This window comes from Podarcis pityusensis (genome assembly GCF_964106645.2).
Source record: "Podarcis pityusensis genome assembly, chromosome: 9".
NCBI lineage: Eukaryota > Metazoa > Chordata > Lepidosauria > Squamata > Lacertidae > Podarcis > Podarcis pityusensis.
The window spans coordinates 14883683-14906814 of record NC_138034.1 but is presented as its reverse complement, the minus strand read 5'-3'; the positions used below and the strand labels follow the sequence as shown (position 1 = coordinate 14906814).

General features: G+C 41.1%; 2 long non-coding RNA genes across 4 annotated transcripts in view; one reads left to right on the top strand and one right to left on the bottom strand.

Moving 5' to 3' along the window:
* Positions 1-23132, bottom strand: part of LOC308485005 — an 804356-nt gene that overhangs the window by 65204 nt on the left and 716020 nt on the right. The window lies entirely within an intron of this gene.
* Positions 12559-23132, top strand: part of LOC308484962 — a 44694-nt gene continuing 34120 nt past the window's right edge. For all 3 annotated transcript variants that reach the window (XR_013990238.1, XR_013990239.1, XR_013990240.1), the window contains exon 1: positions 12559-12736. This is a non-coding gene — a long non-coding RNA (uncharacterized lncRNA). The remainder of the gene's footprint in view (positions 12737-23132) is intronic.

The following is a 23132-nucleotide window of genomic DNA, read 5'->3' as shown; positions in this document are numbered from 1 at the left end:
TACATTGCAGCAGTGCAGGGTTGCCTTGTGTTTGGTCTGGAAACTCCAGTTCATTTTGTTAGTGCAGAATGATTCAGCAGTTGCTTAGCAGGAGGAAGAGTCTGTCAGCATCTTACATCTGTGTTTAAATATCTTCACCAGGCACAGTTCAATGTATTTCTTTTTTTTAAAAAAATGATTTATTAGATTTTATACCTTACAGGTGTTACATAGAAGCCACACAACAAAACAACAACAAAGTAACAATAATGTAAAAAGTCTTAAATGGCTTGGGAATAGTGTACTTAAGAGATCACTTTACCCAATACATGATCAATCACTTTGATCAGCAGAACTTACCCTACTACAAGTCCCATGCAATGCACTTCAGAGGTCTCTGCATATTGAGAATAAGCAGCAAGCACCACTGTGTTAAAAGACACTTGCTTCTTGGGAGAAAAGCAACGACAAACCTAGACAGCATTTTAAAAAGCAGAGACACCACCTTGCTGACAAAGGTCCATATAGTTAAAACTATGGTTTTCCCAGAAGTGATGTATGGAAGTGAGCTGGACCATAAAAAAGGCTGGTTGCCAAAGAATTAATGTTTTTAAATTATGGTGCTGGAGGAGACTCTTGAGAGTCCCATGGACTGCAAGAAGATCAAACCTATCCATTCTGAAGGAGTGCTCACTGGAAGGACAGATCCTGAAGCTGAGGCTCCAATACTTTGGCCACCTCATGAGAAGAGAAGACTCCCTGGAAAAGACCCTGATGTTGGGAAAGATGGAGGGCACAAGGAGAAGGGGATGACAGAGGACGAAATGGTTGGACAGTGTTCTTGAAGCTACGAACATGAGTTTGACGAAACTGCGGGAGGCAGTGGAAGACAGGAGTGCCTTGTGTGCTCTGGTCCATGGGGTCATGAAGAATTGGACACGACTAAACAACAACAACAACAAACCATTGTGTTGTTTTAAGATGCCTGCAAAAAATATTTCCGTTTCAGCAGGCCTATGCAGACACATGACTGGATACATGTTTTATTGTGTTTCATTGCTCATAGATGTTTTTAACAGGTTTAAAAATGTTTTCAATGTGTTATTTTATTTTATTGTTAATTGTATTTTCATTTCCGATACTTTGCTGCCCATGGCTCCTGTGGGAGGAAGGGTGGGCTGTTAATTTGATAAACAACTAGATCCTGCAAGTTGACCCACTACTGATACAGAGAATATGGCAGATTGAATCATATAATCCTTACTCATGCTTTGACTAGACAAACCTTCAGCTAGATAGCTCAAACAGGGAACATTTAAGGGCAGAATACTCATTCTGTCAACATACTTTCTGAGCAAACAACAATGCTTGCAGAATTCAGTGGAAACTGCAGCTGGTGAGCACAGATAAGGAATTGACCCTGAGCAAAGGCTTTCAGCTTGCAGGTCCTTATCTTTCACTCATAACGTAACTGGCTTGAGACATTGTGTTAGACTCACAGACTTCAGCCCTTCCTTCTATTTTTGCTGACTGAATGCAGGGCACAATGCAAAATCTGTCTGGCAATGTCTTTCAAATAGATGTATGTGAGGCTGTTCCGGAGGGTCGTCTATAGCCTCAGTCCTGCTGAGGACAACTTACTATTTTAAATAGAAGAAAGTATTAACATTAAATGATGCGGTTATAAGTCTGTAATCTGGATCTCTTTAAGTTCTTTTGTTCATAATCTATCTATCAACAACAAACTCATTCTCCGAGTGCAGATCCTTTCATAGGTAATAAAAGGAGGGCATTTCCTGCTCAGGATCAACCCCCCTCTTCCACTATCAAACCTAGGCTCCTTCAGGGTCCCTCCTCTGCCAATGTCTTTGTCTCTTTTAAGTTTGTATGGGTCTGCAGGGACGTGTCCTGCACGTCATTTTTTTCTGATTACCTTCAAATTGGCTCAGAGAAATAACCCAAGATCTTCTGGGTTAACCAGATCCCAACTTCGGACTGCTCCCAAGTTAATCAGAGGCTAGCTTGGATGAATTAGTTCACCTGTCTCCAATCTCACTTGATAGATCAGGAGCACTTTTCCATGGAGCAAAAAAATAAATAAATCATTGTTCTCTTCCCTCCCCACCCCACCCTATGATACATTTTTTATTTGCTGAGCAGAGCTGATCAATTATTTTTGAAGCGAAAAACCAATTTTAAGTCAGTAAACACTGTCCTCTATCTTTTTGAGAGGAGATGGATGGACTTTATGAGGCTGGACTGAAGCGCTGAAGTTTCTTGAACTGTAAAGTACTGATTTGACTAATCCCAAAGGCAACTGTCTCAAATCACAGTGTTCGATCTCAACCTAGTGAGTTATACCTACCCCTGATCGAATCTGAGAGGGATGGCCCTTTTCTTATATTTTGTGCTTGTTTAGCTTGGCATGCTACTAAAGTATCACTGAATTGAACTGAGTCTATCCATCTCCTCTTCCCAATAATTTAATTTATACCATTTTATTTCCCTGGAGTGATTCAATTTCAAAGACAACTGCACAAATGTTTTCCTAGCTAGAAGGAATCTCCTGCTGCATATGAGGGGGGGGGGGGATCCTCAGTGTGGCAGAAGTTTGTTTCCTCAGCACAGTGTGCATACATGGAACAGATTTTCACCACATTCCCTCTATTTCTTTCTGCTATGCTGCTTATTATTCTGAAGCTTTGATTGCAAAGTACAAATGTGATCACACGCTTATTAAGGCATGAAGTTTTCAGTCTACTGTCTTGAGCATTTATGGAGGGGGGGGGAAATGCATGATTAAAAAAAAGACATATATCAGGTAGCATTTGTTTGGGGAATAATTTTTGTAGGAAGAATAACTTCAGTGATTATGAATTCATAAGTTAGAGGAAGGCAGTGTTCCAGTAAGTCAGCAGCTAGCTTTGTGTTTGTTAACTTTTGTTAACAGACTCAGCATCACAAACCTCACTCCCGACACCCTTCATTCAGCCAGACCTTGGGTCGACATTAATCCACAATTGTCCCGGATTCTAAGGTTGCTGTGATATACTGCAGCTAGACTGGTGACTGGGAGTGTCCGCCGAGACCATATAACACCAGTTCTGAAAGACCTACATTGGCTGCCAGTAAGTTTCTGAGCACAATTCAAAGTGTTGGTGCTGCCCTTTAAAGCCCTAAACAGCCTCAGCCCAGTATACCTGAAGGAGCATCTCCACCTCCATCATTCAGCCCGGACACTGAGATCCAGCGCCGAGGGCCTTCTGGTGGTTCCCTCACTGTGACAAGTGAGGTTACAGGGAACCATGCAGAGGGCCTTCTTTGTAGTGGCACCCACTGTGGAAAGCCCTCCCATCAGATGTCAAGGAAATAAGCAACTATCTGACTTTTAGAAGATATCTGCAGGCAGTCCTGTTTAGGGAAGTTTCCAATGTCTGATGTTTTATGGTATTTTTAATATTTTGTGGGAAGCTGTCCAGAGTGGCTGGGGAAGCCCAGCCAGATGGGCAGGGCATAAATAAATTATTATTATTATTACTTGTTTTATTGTAGGTTTTATACTTTTAACTATGTTTCATTAGCTTGTTCATTTAATATTTTGTAAACCATCTTGAGATCTTTTGATTCAGTTTCATATTTGGCTTCCCAAAACTTCGTTTCCTTGAAATTTCTTAGATATTTTGCCTGAGTAAGAATTTTGTAATTTACCTTGAAGTGTGTGTGTAAGAGAGAGAGAGAGAGAAGGAAGGAAACTATTTTGTACTTCACCTCAGGCAAAAGAATGTCCTATGCTGGTCTAGTTTGGCTGGTTCACACGCAGTCCTATTTTTTCTAGACAAAGAGGTGCCAGAGCTCACCATGAACACCTCCCTCATTCTTTTAGAATGTCAGTGGCTCCCACCTGAGAGGTGCTGGAACTGAGTTCTGGAGAATTCTGGCTGAAAAAAAAGTCCTGATCACACCTTTACTTTCCACAGAACAAATCTGGCATAAGATCAGCTCTCAGCGAATAGTCTTTGAAAGAGCTCCATTGATTATTTTTTTTTAAAGGTCTGGTGTCCAGTTATTATAAGAGTCCCCATAAAATCCCATTTGACAGAATTTTGTGTTGTTGCCGACTTTGCAGCATTTTCCTATGATTTCAGACTTGCCTATTGACCTTGTTTGCTACAGGTCACTGAAATGTCATACGTGTACTCAAAAATTACCACCTGTCATTTCTTTTAGAAGGGGGAATTGCTAAGATAAAAAGGATGCCAAATCCCCTTAAGGTTCCATTATAGATAAATCCACTGACCTTTCAGTATTGCCACATTCAGCAAAAGAATTAAATTCCGAGCAAAAAGAGAGAGACCAAATTAAAACAGATGAATTACCTTTAGCACAGCAGCAATATCGTGGAGTGGCTCAGCTCTTTGCCAATGTACCTGCCACCTACCTTCTCTTTATTCCTTAATCAAAGACCAAGTGCTTCTGCCAAGAGTTAAAACGCAAAGCAAGAAGAAGAAAACATTATGTGCACCAGTGAGGCCATTCAGCATCCCAGGTAAGGCAAATGTACATGGACTGTTCAGCCCCACTGACCAAAATGGAATTGAATGCGCTTAAAGTCAATGCTGTCATTCAACAGGGTTGATTGCTGAGCTTGGTTGCCATTGCAGCTAACTTAAAGCAGTGGTTTTCAATTTGTGCTCAACAGAACTCTGGTTCTTCAGAAGCTTATGTGTGGTTCTCCGGTGAGAAGATGAGCAGCAATGGACTACCTTCATTGAAAGAAAACCTGGGCCATATTCTGGAGATCAGGTTAAAAAAAACCTCTATGTCCAAGAGCTACTTGCAATTGCCCATGCACTCCATGTTATGTATTCAGTGGTTTGTGTTTGCCTGAGCTTGAGTCTGGACTAAGGATTCTGAGCCCCTGTGTTCGATACATAATATCCAATCACAGAACATTTTAGGATTTGGGCCTCTGCCACTGGCCCTTAAACTCTGAGTCACGATTCGCAGCTTGGAAGTTTAGGCAGCCAATCACGTTGGGAGTGGGAGTGGCCCAGGCCTTCAGAAATGTATATAAGCAATTGCTTTGCCCCTGTCATCCAGTTTTGTAGTTCCATAAAGGTTCTTGCTGTTGTCACTGTGTTTTGCCCCGTGGGAACCCACCTCTGCACACTTCACTCTGGGTGTGCAGAGCTCAGTGGCATTCAGTTTCTAGAGCACCCCAGTTTGGGTTGTAAACAAAGGTGAGCAAGCATTTTGCAGGAAAACAAAGTGATCTTCATGACGGAGGTGAGCCTCATGGGCTGGACAAATTCACATTCTCATTCAGGTCATTACAGATTTTGTTGACATGGCTAGTATTTAGCCCTCAGCCAATCAGTGTCAGAAAGCTTCACTAACAGTGAAATGCAGTATAGATAAGCATTTATTCGTTGGCTAGCAAAAAGTGAAACTGACAACACAAAGAGCTTTCCAAAATAATTGTGCTCACGTCTGAGCGACAGAATGTTATTAAGGCAGCAATATGAAGAACAAACAGACTGGAAATTTTGTGGTATGTGGAAGCATCATAACATTCTTTTTCTGTGTACCAAAAGCAAATAAGCCGTTATTTAAAATTCTACTCATATTCAATCCAACGTGCTGTTATGTTAGAATATTCCCTGGAAATGATCAGGATAATAGCTGCCTTTAGGGAGATGGCAAGGTTGCAAAGCTTGCATTTGCCAGCATTTTGTGTAATTGATTCTTCTTATAGGCAGAGGAAACCAAAAGCTAGTATTCATTCACATGTTATGTTGGGCCCCTTGCAGAATTGCAGAAACGATGTAGCATGAGCCAGATCAGAGCTACACATTCAGCTGTGGCATGGTAGGAGAGCAATTGGCAGTGAAGAGGCAGCCAGCAGGAGATAAGTGCTCAATCCTTCTCTTTCCGCTGCTGTAACTCCACTTCCTAAACCTCTTTTCCCTAAGCTTCTTTTCTAGACCGGTGTTCACAATGCTGAAGAATTCATTGGTGAGGAGGGTTGTAGGAGGAAGCAAACAATGTGAAAATAGTTAAGAACTCTGTCTTCCTAGTTCTTATCCATTTCAAGTTGTTGTCTTGATCAGGAGCATAGGAAACAACCACAGGGGGCCGTGGGTGCTTGGGCTCCCACAATAATATAATTGTGGGGGGCGGGCACCCACAAAGTTAATGAGAAAAGCTGGCAGGCAAATTTATTTATCCAATAAATAAATAAATAAATAAATAAATAAATAAACAAACAAACAAAATATTTTTATACCCTGCCCATGTGGCTGGGTTTCCTCAGCCACTCTGGACAGCTCCCAACAGAATATTAAAAGCATGAAACTTTAAAAACCTTCCCTAGATAGGGCTGTCTTTAGGTGTCTTCTAAAAGTCAGGTAGCTGTTTATTTCCAGAGCGCCACTACCATGAAGGTCTGCTTCCCTGCAATCTCACTTCTCACAGTGAGGGAACTGCCAGAAGGCCCTTGGAGCTGGACCTCAGTGTCTCGGCAGAATGATGGGGATGGAGACATTCCTTCAGGTATACAGCTCTGCCCTACACAACCAGAAATTGAGGCATCCTCTTCCGGAAGCGGGGCTTGGACATGGAAGCTGGCTGTGGAGAGGAGGAGGAAGAAGAGCTGCTGCAGCAACGTGGATATGCAAAACCTTTCAAAATCCACATGGCCAAAGCAGGCAGCAGAGCTCAGTTTAATTTTGCCTTTGCACAGTAGGTTATTTTCCACACACACTATGACATGCCTCTCCAGTCTCCATTTAGGCAAGTAAGAGTTATTAGCAGAGTTCAAGGGAACATTCCAGTCCAGCAAAAACATTCGTATGAGGGACATGGCCTGGGATGTGTTCCAATGTCCAGACAGAGAAACCTGGAGGGCCTGTGGTATTCAGATGGGGGCAAAAATATATATTAAAAACCCTCCTCAAAAGTTCACCTACATCAAGCATGTACAGTGCACTCTATTCCTCCTCCACTGGAACATGCAAACTGGAACAGTAGCATGTAACAAACACAATAAATAGCCCTTAGTATCTAAAGCTTGCGATGAATAACAGCTATGCACACCTGTTGTGTTCCAAGTTCAGATGCAGAGATCTTAGTCATGAATCTAGATGTCACTGGTCCACCCTCCTCCTCCCATAGGACTTGATAAACTTAAGTTTATCATCTTTCATCTTAATTTGTGCCATGCTTGGTCACACAACTCAATAATGTTGACAAATCCAATTTTCTAAAAGGCTTCGGGTTGTTTGAGGGGAAATCATGATAGAAGGATCCGCTGTTGAGTGTCTGGCTTCCAATGGGACTTGAGATATGAGCAGACAGGAATGACAGACACACGTTGACTGAACCACTCCCTGTGTCATTATACTCTGGGTTCTTTTCCGAAGGGATAAACATTTGTTGTGGTCTTATTGATTGGTCTAGTTCTGAGCATGATAATTTAAGCCTGTCAAAGCACTATTCCTGCTCGGAAACCTCTTCTGTGCAATGCACCAAGTCTTGCAAAGTGGAAAGAGGTGCAATGTACGAAGGCAGTGGGACACCCCCTTACCATGGGTTATGGACTACAGCTACCTCCCAACTTACGTGGGGGTTATGTTCCAGAGATAGTGCAAGAAGCCGAAATTGCATATACTCAAAACGAGCCTTTTAAACCTACAAAAAGCACAGGGTAGCACTTACCGCAGTCTCCCAAGGCTGCTACAGACTCTCTATATACCTCCATACACTCCCCCAGGATGACTGCAGTGGCGGGTGGGATTGCCTACCTTCCCCCTTCCCCTCCCCTTCCCACTCCCTCACCCCCCTTTTTCCATCCAAGTGTGTAAAGCTGTGGTCCTGCAAGTTAAATCCACATAAGCTGTTACTCAACTTTGTAAGTCAGCGGCTCTCAAAGTGTTTGGTGTGCCATACAGGTGTGGCAAGAGAGAATAGAACTATGGTGGGAAGATTCAAGGACAATCAATATTATATTTCAGGAATGATTCATCTTCATGTATAGCTGCATTGTTTTATACTTTCTGGATATCCCATGATCACATTATAAAGCAGTTGTGTTCTACGTTATAAATCAAGCACTGCTAGGAGTTGTTTCGCTTTGTCTTCCAATGTATTGTCTTCCAATGTATTTCTTGTTAATTAAAAAATGGTGTGGCACAAGCACTATTTTTATTCTGAAAGTGTGGCTCAAGAGAAGAAAGTCTGAGAACTCCTGGTGCAAGTGATTGTTTAACCAACCCCATATTTCTGGCTAGCTGACCGGTTCTACAGAAAATGATGGCTGTTATAGTAGGGATGTCAGAGCACTCAACTGAAAACAAACCATGAAGCAGATTGTCTACTGTATGCCTATTCAACCTTCACTGCAGCACAGACTCCTGCATTGAAAGCTATTCTTAATTCTCTACAACAAATGTTTTTTAACATGCACACATTATATGTCAATAGAAACATAAATTGCTTTACATGTTCATTTATGGGGGAGTTCCGTATAAGTGTGCCTCTCCCCATTTCACCTCATTCCACCCCCTGTTCCATCCCTGTTCTGGCCTCTTCCAGGTCCAAAAGGACCCGTATGTCAAAGATGGCACATCAATTGGACATGCCTAAAATGGTCGCCATCTGTATACAGATACCTTTTCTCTGTTTGGAAGTGTTCTTTGTTGCCAAAGGCACTTAACATACACTAAAGCTGCAATCCTAACCATTTGTATTCAGACGTAAATGCCACTGAATTCAGTGAGGCTTACTCTCTGACCTGTAGGGTTAAGATTTCACCTTCATGCCGCTTCCTTTTGTGAATTTTTAAAACTTGTGGAATCCATCACACATTATTGTTCTTTCCATGTGGAAACAAAGGATCTCTTTTGTTACCTGTGGATTGTATCTCTTCCCACCAGCTTGGGGACTGCCCATTTTAGACCACCTTAAATTCTCATTTTATAATGATTAATTTTCCTTTTCTCCCCCTGAAGGTTTCTTGACTTTTTACTAAACTATCTCTCCTTGATACCCGAGTGTGGGAAATGAGAAATGACAAGTGTATACTGAACTGTAAAATCAAGGTAGCAAATGTAGCTGCAATCCTAACTCCACTTACCTAGCAGAAAGACCCACTGAATTCAATGGGGATTACTTCTGAGTAGAAATAGTCAGGTTTGCAGCCATAAATGGCTTTATGATGGACCATTAGCTAAGAGAGAACTTAACTGATTTGCAAATATCTGTTGATGGCCGAGCTATGTGTGTCTGTTGTGGGCTATATAAAAATACATTAAGATATGTACATTTCTGCATCAGCAAAGAATAAACAAAATAAACCAATTTCAGCAGAATGGAAAATACCAGATGAAAGTGCAAATGAATATTGGTATGCATTGAGTCATGTTTGTACACCCCTAGGGATTAAATATTAGCTATTTATATATGCCAAAGCCATAAACACCATTTTTAAAAATAAATAATCTTTGCTTGCACTGATAACAATGCTACAGTTGTTATGAGATATGCAAAAGTGTATGTGTGTATGCAAATTCATGTATTCAGGAGCAAACCTAAGATGTTGGCTACTTTGTTCTCTCCACTTCTACAGGAATCTGAAAAATACCATCTAAGTTGCAAATGTCTTTGAACAGATAATGGGATAATAGCCAATTAAACCAAACTCAGAACTACTCAGGCCTATTGAAATCGAAATACTTTATAGGTCTATTCAATAATTAAGTTAGATAGTATCCAACATCTTTAGAACTGGCCAATTTATGAGAATACCTCAAATGGAAGAAGAGTTTCTATTAATGGTTATTCCACCTTCTTATGTTTGTTTGCAGCTTGGTTATTATAATATTTATGCATTTATTTTTATAGAGGTCTTCAGGTTATATTTTGAATCTTACTTTCATTCCTATTTCCAGTTTGAAAGAATATGCTTTTGAGCTGGATGAACTGTTGTCTTTTTTTTAAGGAATCTGTTTTGAATTCTGTTTGTTAGATGTGTGTGTGTGTGTGGGTGGGTGGGTGTTAGCGTAGTAAACTTTACAAAATAAACCTGGTAATTTTTATTGTTGATATAATCTGCTCCACATTTATCATTCCTCACCTAGTTGTACATTTGCAGTGGCCTCAAAAGAAGAAAGATGAAACACATCTATGCTACAATAAGCTATGTTTCTAGCACCTAGGCTTCCTCTTTTTGCTGCCTGCCAATGGTGTGGTGCAGATGGCGCTGCGCTGCTGATCTGCTTTCCAATGCTTCACATCACTGCCTGTGGGAAAGAGCCATGGAGGGAGCATCTGATTGGCTCTGTTGCTGCTCCTGCGCTGCACTGAGCTCACTGATGCCTTGTACCTCCCTCACATTGACCAGCGAGCACAGGGTTGGAAAGCCAGTTCAGCGACACAACCTCAACTGCACCACCTTGCCAGCATCTATTGCTGCTGCTCAGGCAGTCTCAGTTTTGTAGGGGTTTCTTTTCTATTCAGTTTCTAGCCCACCACGCTCAGTTCATCAGCCATGACCTCTAGTATGCCAAGGTCCTGATAATGCCTGCCACCCAGTATAGATGATCCAGGCAGGCTGGGAAAAGCAGAACTTTATAGAAGCCCCCCTGGGTATAATAATAATAATATAATAATAATAATAATTTATTATTTGTACCCCACCCATCTGGCTGGGTTTCCCCAGCCACTCTGGGCGGCTTCCACAGAGACCAAAAATACACTAAAATGTCACACATTAAAAACTTCCCTGAACAGGGCTGCCTTAAGATGTCTTCTGAATGTCAGGTAGTTGTTTATCGCTTTGACATCTGATGGGAGGGCGTTCCACAGGGCAAGCGCCACTACCGAGAAGGCCCTCTGCCTGGTTCTCTGTAGCTTTGCTTCTCGCAATGAGGGAACCGCCAGAAGGCCCTCGGCGCTGGACCTCAGCGTCCGGGCAGAACGATGGGGGTGGAGACACTCCTTCAGGTATACTGGGCTGAGGCCATTTAGGGCTTTAAAGGTCAACACCAACACTTTGAATTGTGCTCGGAAACATACTGGGAGCCAACGTACTGGGTACCACTGAACGTTGCTCTCTTTAAAAGCCTGTGTCTCCTCAGACTTGCCTATTTTCATTCTATGGGCAAGAAGTGGGCGCTTAGGTGATGTGAACTTAAGATGTCAGAGTCCACAAAATAAAATAAAATAAAAGCATGTTCAATGTCCAGTTCAACAACTGATCTTTTTTTACCATGCGAGATGGGCAGTGAGGGTCAAAGGGAAATCAACGTGTAGATGATGAGGTAAAAATGGGGTATGATGGTGCTGAAGCCAAGCAATGTTGACAGCCATGGCAGGGGGTAGACATCCCGCTCCCTTTGCAACAGCTCAACGCCAGGGCCCTTCAGCTCACAGCAAACATGCAAAGCTACCACACATCGCAACATGCCATTGCAAGTAAAGGCAAACCAGGAAGACAAGAGCTAGACAAGGAACCAAATCTGACAGGAGCCACCAAGGTCAGAGTGTAAGAAACATCAGAAGCTGAAAAGCCTATGAATTATAGCAGAGATCCAAATGCACCACAGCCATAAAGAAATGTTAAAGCATATGCAAATTCATTTTGCATATAGCCACCTAGATTCCTTCAGATGCAGCTAAGGACTGAATTTTCAGTTATCTGCTCTCAGCATCATGAGCATATTAGCAGTGTGGAACTGATCCAGATAACCATTTTGTTCTTTATGGGCAGCATCCACCAAAGTATTTCTACAACTGCAAGGATTTTTTTGGTTGCTCAATGGAACTTCCCCTGCCTGTCCCCCACATTCCCCTCAATTTGTTCTGATCTCACTAATCCCTAGTTCAGGAAAGTTAGGAAGTTCAGCTAAATACATACACATTCAAATCACACTACAAGAAAAAGTCAATGTTGGAATAAAATGATAGGGGGCTGTACTATGTGATTAATCCCCTTCAACATTCCTCAGATGAAAACAGCAACATTTCTCATTCCCACCTGCCAACTGACACTCCTTTTTAAATTTATTTAACATAATTGTTATAAAATATTGCAAATACATACATATATATTTCAAATAAGCACATATATATGAAAAAAGGAACAAAAGAGAAAAAAGAAGAAAAGAAAAAAGAAAAAGAAATAAAGAGAAAAGAAGAAGACAAGTTGGAAGAATTTCTTTCAAGTTTATTCTATAAATATCTCAATATGAAAATAATAATAAAATTTCACTGATTAACTTCCATCGCTTACACTGCACTTCCTATATACATTTTAAGCAAGATTGTATGGGAAAAATATGGAATAACAAATACAATCTCACACAAATATTCTAGTCAGTAAATTTTCTAAATCTTTCATAAATTTATTCTAAACACAACTAATACCTTACATTTAATCCTTGTCTGCATAAACGGACACTCCTTGACCCCCATTCCCCACCCACCGCAGAGCATTTTCTTTCACACCAATGGGACACAGCACACACACTCTCTGTCATAATCTCATTGCTGAGCAACCATGTGCAGAGGTCAGTGGAGTGGGAAGCCAGCCAACCAGAAGAGTCTCTGAGGTGTACTTGCCTGGAGGCAGAGTCAGCATCCAAAGCCAGGTCCAGTCCTAGGAGCAGGCAAACCGCAATCCATGTCTTCAGATGGTTCAGGAGTCAGGGAATCTGATGATCATGGGGGTCAAGGGTCAAGATGTGCAGGAAGCAGTAAGGTAAGACCCGGAACTAAAAGCATTGTTACCATTGACTGCTGCTGGAAGCTCTGCTTAAGAAGGCTGAAGCTAGCTGGTTCTCATCAGCACCTTCTCCTCTGTGTCCTTGAAGGCTGATCAGCAGCAGGTGGAGTCACTCTCCCTTCTCCCCCTTCAGGCTGCTGTTCCACCGTCCTGAGAAAACCCCTTAATCCTGATTTTATTTTGTTTTATTCTTTGGTAGTTTGACAAAAAGAAAAACACACACCAACAAATAAATTTAGAAAGGGGCAAGATTAGACACAGACACACAAAGCATTTTTTAAATACAGTCATACCTCGGGTTACAGACGCTTTGGGTTCCACAATTTCAGGTTGCGCACCGCGCCTAACCCAGAAATACCAGAACTGGTTACTTCTGGGTTTCAGTGCGTGTGCATGCACAGAAGCGCAGAAGCGCGACCTGCGTGTGTGCACACGCGGTGCTGCAGGTTGCGAATGTGCTTCCCGCTTGGATCATGTTTGCAACCTGAGCATCCACTGTATATAAAAAATCAAGACCTTGCTCTCTGCTATGTTTCATCTTTCTTCCCAGCCTGGGTGGCCCTGCCCTCTGCCTGCCCCTCAGAGCTGACATGTCATGCAGTGTTGTGCCTCAGGGGCGGCAGCCTCTCCTCCTTCTCACCCGCTCTCCAGCAGTCACCACAAGCTGCCCAAGAAAGGAGGCCAGCAGTGGTGGCTATGAAGAGGCAAGAGGCTGCTCCTTCAAAGTTGCCACTGCTGCCACCGCCGTCGCTCAGGACAAGCACTGGATCAATTTTGGCTTTCACATATAATAAAGGCGATATGCCTTTACTACTTCTTCCCTATTGACAGTTCTGGCAGGTGAAATAGAGCCATTCCAGGATCAAATCAGAAGCTGGATGGCTTTCATAATTCTGGGACCGTCCCTGGAAAATTGGGACACTTGGAGGATATGATTTGGCCAAGTCACACCGACATTGAGCTCTGATGTTACAGCAACCACATAGTGTGGTTTCAGAGATGACCACAGGAAGCTGTTCTCTACCTTCAGGTAGGTAGCCGTGTTAGTCAGATGCAGTCTAAATAAAAAAAATTTAAAAAATTGTCCAGTAGCACCTTAGAGGCCAACTAAGTTTGTTCTGGTATAAGCTTCCGTGTGCATGTATTCGTGTAACTGAAGAAGTGTGCATGCACACGAAAGCTTATACCCAGAACAAACTTAGTTTGTCTCTAAGGTGCTACTGGACAATTTTATTTTATTTTAATGTTCTCTACCTTGTGAGACCCTAGTAACACCTACAACAACTGTCAATAGCTGGGTCTCCTTTAGGCCTACCTGGAATTGTTTGTGAGTGTACCTGGGACGTTCTGCATACAAAGCATATGCTATACCACTGAGCTAGTCATTTCCCATTAGCCAGCCATGAACTTTTGACTTCTACCCATGATGACGAAGAAAGCAACTGCCAGCAATGCAGGTGGGACAGACACCCAAACTAGTACCGGTTGTGTGATTGGTCTGAAAGATGCATAAATCAACTGTGGTCCATGAAAGCCCATGCTGTTTCCCACTGTAACCATCTATTGTCTCAATTCTTCCTGCTGTTCAAATTACCTTCCATAGAACAAAATATACTTGTGAAAGAAACGAATACTTTCTTGTCTTTTCCCTTTAAACTTTTGCTTTCCACTCTAATTTCCCCCCCTTACAACTTTAGTCTTAGCAGTCCCCCACCCCCCGATGTTTTACTCACCACAATTCTGCTGTTCATTTCCCCTCATTGCTTCTCAGCTTTTCCTCTCCTGGATTTTCTTCTTCTTCCAACCTGTATTGCATCAACTGTACCCTAAGTCACAGGGGAAGCTGTGCTTCTGTTTTGTTTTCCATACCTATCCTGCAAATCTTTCTTAAACTAAAAAAGTCTCACTGTGCGAAAAACCTTTTTGAGCTTCATGCAGCTGCAGACGCTTTGTGTGTTTCCTCAATTAATAATTTTGGCTTTCAAATATAATAAAGGCGATATGCCTTTACTACTTCTTCCCTACCAACCTATTCATTGTTAGTAGTTGGCCACTTCAGCTGGTTTCCCCCTGGGGGAGCAGGAGGGGAAGGCAAGAACTCCATTAACCAGCCTTTCTTTCCATGTCAGAAAATTATGCCAAATGTTTATTGAAACTTGGATAGACAAGGCAAATTTATGCTTGGGCAACCAAAGCGATTTTGCCTTATTAGGAAGGCACTTTAGCTCCTGGGCTACTTCCAAAATTACCATGTGATTGAAGCTTTACTGCTTCTTTATTTTTGCATCCAAAATGTCCATATGTCAAGTGCATATATTCCAGCTGAGATAACAAGGCGGGGGGGGGGGGGGAGAGGAATAAAACCAATTCATTCTTTCACAGAAAATAATGCAACAGTGACGTGCCCTGTTCCAGAGTTTTTAATATTTTAGACACCCCAGAGGTTTTATTGTGACATTGCCAAAAACAAATGAATGGAGGCCTTTTGTTAATTGCTCCATTGTACTCACTCTTTATCTGGGGAGTTGATCAGTTAAAAGGGGAAACGGTTGATGGATATTTAGTGCAATCCTTTGCAGGACCAAGTAAGTCCCACTATATTTAGTCAAACTTACTCTTTCCACCAACTGTGCATAGGGTTTCATCCTGCCAACTTCTGTCTCTTGAGGATTATATTACCTACTGTTGAAGCTTCCAGCGGGGTGGAGTATTCACAAAGCTATATTTTCTAGACTATATCTCATTGCAATTTGTGTATTTTCTCCTGATCTTGAAAGCATGTGCAAGGCTGAAGCAGGTGTTTCGTATTTCAATGGGACGTACATCATAAACATGCAGACTACATTTTAGTCTCATATGTCAGGGCTTAGACAGTATTGTAGATGATAAAAAATAAAATTATTATTTTTTCCTTAACTAAGCTGATGACAGTTATTGTTTGGATGAGGGGTTTTTATCCATTTCTGTAGTCACACAATCAATCAATCAATCAATCAGTAGCTGAACTGGGTTCCACACAGTCACAAAGACAAATTAAACTAAAAAGCCTCAAAAACAAAAATACAAAATAAATAGCAAAAACAAAAGCGCCAAACTTAATCTGTTACAGAAGTCCAATTGACTTCCGAAATGTTCAAAAACCAAGGCACAGCTTCTGATTGGTGCAGGCGCCCCAGAAACAACAGCCACATCAGACATTCGGCTTCCGAAAAACATTCAAAAACCAGAACACTTACTTCCGGGTTTTCGGAGTTTGAGAACCAAGGCATTTGAGAACCAAGATACCACTATATTCAAGCATGCTGAAGAGTTGCGGTGAGATCACCAAGACTGACCTAACTGATGTTGTGGGTGGGAGCAAGTGGATGGCCACAACAACCCAGTTGGTAGTCCCTCGGTTGCTGGGGTAATTCTGGCTAATGGGATCGTTTCATGCATTAACTGAGGGGCCTATATGTACCACTGCATGTTGCGTTGAGCTTCCTCTTTTTGCCTCGTGCATCGGACCACCCTCCGTATATTTAGGCTTCATTATGACATTGCTAGGGACGCGGGTGGTGCTGTGGGTAAAACCTCAGTGCCTAAGACTTGCCGATCGCATGGTTGGCGGTTCGAATCCCCGCGGCAAGGTGCGCTCCCGTCGTTCAGTCCCAGCGCCTGCCAACCTAGCAGTTTGAAAGCACCTCCGGGTGCAAGTAGATAAATAGGGAACGCTTACCAGCGGGAAGATAAATGGCGTTCCATGTGCTGCGCTGGCTCGCCAGATGCAGCTTGTCACGCTGGCCACGTGACCCGGAAGTGTCTGCGGACAGCGCTGGCTCCCGGCCTATAGAATGAGATGAGTGCACAACCCTAGAGTCTGGCAAGACTGGCCCGAACGGGCAGGGGTACCTTTACCTTTACCTTTTTATGACATTGCTATGCCGTTGTGGGCCATCTGTTCTTGGGACAGGGGCCCAGTAGGAATTTTCCCATTTTTTAAGAAGCTACATGAGACTCTGATGGACTATATGGATTACAATATGATTTTGATGGGAGACATGAATGGCGTTGTGTCTACAAATATGAACAAGGCACAAAGACAGATAGTAACTAAGGATGGAAGACTACCAAAAACTTTCTTTGATATGACTGAAAATATGGACTTAGTTGATATCTGGAGAACGAAGAACCCTCTGGGAAGAGAGGGAACTTTCTTTTCCGAGGCTAAAATGACATGGACAAGAATTGACCAAATTTGGGTAACTAGAGGTCTGGCTCCGAAGATTAGTAAAGTTGAAATCTGCCCTAAGACCTGCTCCGATCACAATGCAGTGAAGATGGAGATGAAATTGATGCCAGTTGGTTCCTTTAGATGGAGGATGAATGATGCTTTGTTTAGGAACGAAGAATTTATTAAGAAGGCCCAAAAAACTTTGAGAGACTATTTTGAGATAAATATGAGCACTACTGTGGAAAAAAAGAGTAATCTGGGATGCAAGTAAAGCGGTCATGAGAGGATTTTTGATACAACAGAACACAATTAAGAAGAGAATGCAAAATGAGAAAAAAGACAAAATTTTGGAAAAAATAAAGGAAGGGGAGAAGAAATTGAGGGTGAAACCAAAGTCCCAGGAGATTTTGAAAGAGATAAAGTTATATCAAGTACAATACATGAAAATGATCAATCAGGAAATAGAATGGAAGATTAAACAGATGAGACAAAAGACATTTGAATCGGCAAATAAGTGTGGTAAATTGTTGGCCTGGCAAATGAAAAAAAGACAAAAACTTAATACCATTACGAACTTGGAAGTAGAAGGAAAGAATATACAAAATCCAGTGGAAATTAGAAAGTGCTTCCAGAGGTATTTTAAACAACTTTATACACAGGAGAAGCAGAAAGAAATGGACATTGACAAATTTTTGAAAATGAATGGATTACAAAAAAATTCTCAAGAAAATAAATTAATGTTGAACTACAAAATAACGGAACAGGAAGTGGAAGGGGCCATTCAGAATATGCAGTTAGGTAAATCTCCAGGACCGGATGGATTGACTTCAAGATATTACAGATCTCTGAAAGAATGGGTAATACAACCTTTAAAGGAAGTCTGTAACGAAATATTGGAAGGGAAAAGGGCACCAGAGTCGTGGAAGGAAGCTTACATCACACTTATACCGAAAACAGAGACTGAAAAGACACAACTTAAGAATTACTGCCCCATATCATTGCTTAATGTGGATTATAAAAATTTTGCAGATATTTTGGCTAAAAGATTAAAAAAGGTGTTAATGGAAGAAATTCATAAAGATCAAGCGGGCTTTCTCCCGGGCAGACACTTATCTGACAATATGAGGAATATAATTAATATTTTAGAAAAATTACAAGTGAAGATTAATACTAAAGCAGTTTTGATATTTGTGGATGCAGAGAAAGCTTTTGACAACATTTCTTGGAGTTTTATGAAGAAGAATTTATTGGGGATGGGGGTGGGTCAAGGTTTTGGAAACGGTATAAGTGCAATTTATTCAGAACAGAAGGCCAAATTAATTGTGAACAATGCAGTGACGGAAGATTTTAAGATTGAGAAAGGAACACGACAAGGTTGCCCAATCTCTCCATTGCTTTTTATATCGGTCTTGGAGGTTTTGTTAAATATGATTAGAAGGGACCAATTGGTGAAAGGTATACAAGTGGGAGCGAAACAGTACAAATTGAAAGCATTTGCTGATGATTTAGTATTGACTTTACAGGAGCCAGAATCTAGCACTAAAAGAGTATTAGAATTAATCCAAGAATTTGGCCAGGTGGCAGGTTTTAAGTTGAATAAGATGAAAACTAAGGTATTAGAAAAGAACCTAACAGAGATTGAGAGAGAGAAGTTCCAGAAGGAGACAGGACTGACACTGGTCAAGAAAGTGAAATATTTAGGGATTAATATGACTGCTAAGAATGTGAATTTATTTAAGGATAATTATGAAAAATGTTGGACTGAAGTGAAAAAAGATCTAGAAATATGGTCAAATTTGAAGTTATCGTTGTTAGGCCGAATTGCTGTGATAAAAATGAATGTATAGCCAAGAATGCTGTTTTTGTTTCAAACACTGCAAATTTTGGACAAAATGGACTGTTTCAAGAAGTGGCAGAGAGATATCTCCAGATTTGTCTGGCAGGGCAAGAAGCCTCGTATAAAATTCAAGATATTAACTGATGCTAAAAAAAGAGGTGGATTTGCCCTGCCAGACTTAAAACTTTATTATGAATCAACCGCTTTTTGTTGGCTGAGAGAATGGATGCTTCTTGAAAACACAGATGTTTTGGATTTGGAAGGTTTTAATAATGTATTTGGTTGGCATGCATATTTATGGTATGATAAGGTTAAAGCACATAAAGCATTCAAAAACCATATTGTAAGAAAAGCACTGTTTAATGTCTGGATAAGATATAAGGATTTGTTAGAAAATAAAACCCCAAGGTGGTTGTCACCAATGGAAGCAAAGGCTCAGAAAAAACTCAATATGGAGGCCAAATGGCCGAAGTATTGGGAAATTTTGGAACAAGAGGGTGACAGATTAAAATTGCAGAGTTTTGAAAAATTAAAAAACAGAGTACGAGACTGGCTCCATTATTATCAAATAATGGAGGCGTATAATTTGGATTAAAAAATTGGCTTCCAGAAGGAAAAATCAAAGTTGGAAACAGAATTGTTAGACCCTAAAGTTAAGAATTTGTCAAGAATGTATAACTTGCTGTTGAAATGGAATACTCAAGATGAAATGGTGAAATCTGCTATGATTAAATGGGCACAAGATGTTGGACATAATATTATGATGGCTGACTGGGAACAGTTATGGACCACTGGTATGAAGTTCACGGCATGCAATGCCTTAAAAGAGAATTTAATGAAAATGATTTATAGGTGGTACATAACACCAGTCAAGCTTGCAAAAATCTATCATTTGCCCGATAATAAATGTTGGAAATGTAATGAAACTGAAGGTACGTTCTTTCACCTTTGGTGGACATGCCCAAAGATTAAGGCATTCTGGGAGATGATCTATAATGAAATGAAAAAGGTATAAAAAATATACCTTTCAGAAGAAACCAGAGGCCTTTCTCCTGGGCATGGTCGGCCAATTGGTGCCGAAGAAAGATAGAACTTTTTTTATGTACGCTACAACAGCAGCAAGAATACTCATTGCAAAGTATTGGAAGACACAAGACCTACCCACCAGGGAAGAATGGCAGATGAAGCTGATGGACTACATGGAACTGGCGGAAATGACTGGCAGAATTCGAGACCAGGGAGAAGAGTCGGTGGAAGAAGATTGGAAAAAATTTAAAGTATACTTACAGAAACATTGTAAAATTAATGAGTGTTAGAAGGATGCGGGAATGAAGTTACATGGTTTTAGTAGAAATGCAACAAAGAATTAAGTAAAAGTTGATTGATAATGGGTTAAATTGAAAAAATTCAAGGTTAGACCATTAAGATAAACTATAGCATAAAAATTGAGAAAGATGGGAAGAACTTGCTGAAATAGTGAATTGAATTAGAATACAAAATAAGGGAGGTGTGAGGAGGTTGATGAAACAAGGAAAGGAAAGGTAAAGACATGGAATACTGGATTTAGTGCGTTTTAGTTCTTTTTTGTCTGTATTTTTTGCTGTATTGATATGTTTTGTTATCGTTCTTTTTCTTTTTTATTGTTATTGTGTGTTTTTTCTTTTTCTTTCTTTCTTTTTCCTTCTTTTTTCTGTAATTCTTAACTTTTAATAAATATTATATATATATATATATAAAGGAATTTTCCCATTTGGCTGATTGGCAGGTGCCACTTGGGTTTTGTCTGCCGCGTACCAAATCGTCACAACTTTGTAAGGTTTGGTGGTTAGGCATTAGTTCAATGTGGAGGCGAGGGGAGGTTGTCACGCCTGCCCCTCCAATGCGTGAAAGGGTATTCCGTTAAAAGAATTCAGGGGCTTGCCTTGCTTTTGTCTGATCCCCTTCCAGGGGTTAGGGCCACACCAGAGCCCCTGGGAGCATTTGGGGTGAGCTTGAGTCTTCGCCTGGTCCAATGCTTCCCCACAATGTTTACCTGTACTGACCTCTGCCAGTGTCCAGTCGTCAATGCTGCCCTGCCAGTGCAGCTAGTCAGGAACCAATGCCTAAGCCAGCGGTTCTCAACCTGTGGGTCCCCAGATGTTGTTGAACTACAACTCCCATCATCCCTGAGCTCTGGCCTTGCTAGCTAGGGGTGATGGGAGTTGTAGTTCAACAACGTCTGGGGACCCACAGGTTAAGAAAGGCTGGCCTAAGCAAACCACTCACAATCTGTAATCAATAAAGTTGTGGCCAAAATTATGCCAATAACCTTAAACTAAATTCTGTGTCAATTGTGTCTTTATTATGGGGGAGGTCTTGAGATCTTAACACGCAAAGAGAAATGTTTGTGTGTGTTTTCTAGGACTAATGATAAATTAAAATGGAGCCACACCCCCACTTGCTGCCTGCTCCTATTTCACTTTCATTGTACATAACAAAGTTGAAATAATATAAATAATATAACCTTGGTACAATTAAATAGAACTTAATTTAATTGTACCCAGGTTATATTGTTTATATTATTTCTTAAATTTAGATCTTGCACACATATAAAACAGTATAATTAAAACTTCTGGGAAAAAGTTAAAAACAACATTCTAAATAACACAAAAAAACAACTCATTAAAAACAGACTGCATTTTATTGTCAGCTTAGGGCATCTACCCATTACAAAATTTTGGATGTATATTCCCTTTGCACTGGTGGTAAAGGCTTGCCAAAATGGCTGGTGCTCAAAACTCCTTCTGGTTTCAGCTCAGTTGTAAAGCTCTTCCTACAAGCCGTGTGTCAGCTGCACCTCCTTGTTCCTGCTACAAAGAACACTACAACTGAAATAAAACAACTCGAAAAATGTTTCTCCAACTTTTCATTTCTGCAGATGTTCTCAAGTTGTTCTTTTAAAGGAGTCAATATAAAAGGAGAACGTACCGAATTCTACTGACTTCATCGTGAGGAGTAACCATACCAATCACCAGACTGTAAAGTCAAATATTTTTTCTGGGGGGTGAGGGGACTCCTGCACTGCTTGCAAACCTTCAGGCACAATCTGTTGATCGTTTCTTATAGATTGATGACTCTGTGGGTATGACTCATGGGATGCAGTACTGAGTTGTTGAAATAACTTTCTCAAGGCCACAAAATGAATCCAAGGCAGATGTGGGAATTTTTAACCCAGGCCTCCCAAAAGCAATCCCAATTTCACAATTCAATTTATGCTAGCAAAATTCAGTTCCCAAGTAAGACAAACAACATTACTGCAGAAGTCCCATGCATATAATTGGCCAAGTAAACTCCAATACGAGGAACAGACTTGGCATATGGGAAAGGCTGGTTATATGATGTTGTATTGCATTGTGTTATGGTATATTCATGTACCACCTTTTGGCCTAAAGGCCAAACTACATTCAGTTGTGAACACCATATTATATTAAAAAAACACAACATGAGGAAGTCAGTGAAATATCTAGAAGTGAAATATCTAGAAGTGAAATAACAATGAAATATCTAGAAGCCAAGTTATGTGAGGAATGATTGGAGGAATGTTGCTTGCTTAGCTGGAGAAGAGAAGAGTGAGGTGTGACATAAGAGCAGTTTTCATGAACAGCTGTCATGAAGAAGATGAAACAGACTTATTCTCTCTTACTCCAGAGGGAAAGACTAGAACCAATGTTTGGAAAGTTGCCGGGGGAGCAGATTTCAGCTAAGTATTAAAAGAAACACTGTTGAACAGTAGCACACAGTGCATTGGGAATGGTGGGATCTTTCACTGGAGATATTGGGGGGGGGGCTGGATGGCTATTGTCCATGGATGCTGTGGTGGCATCACGAATTGCAGGCCCTATACTGACTTAGTCGGCTTATACAAGATGACAAGATGGAAAACTTTTGAGGAAAGTGTATTTCTGAGGTTTGATGGCTCATAACACCTGATTGGCTCTCTAAACACTCATGCTCATTGGCTATATTCAAATGAAGGAAAGCTACTGCATATCAACCTAAGCAAGTTGTGCTTCCTTTTTCAGGTAATTTGGCTATAACTTTTGATAGTATACAGATAATGGAACAAACTTTAGTCATGTCCGACTCTTTGTGACCCCATGGACTAGAGCACACCAGGCACTCCTGTCTTCCACTGCCTCCTGCAGTTTGATCAAACTTATGCTGGTAGCTTCGAGAACACTGTCCAACTATCTCGTCCTCCGTCATCCCCTTCTCCTTGTGCCCTCAATCTTTCCCAACATCAGGGTCTTTTCCAGGGAGTCTTCTCTTCTCATGAGGTGGCC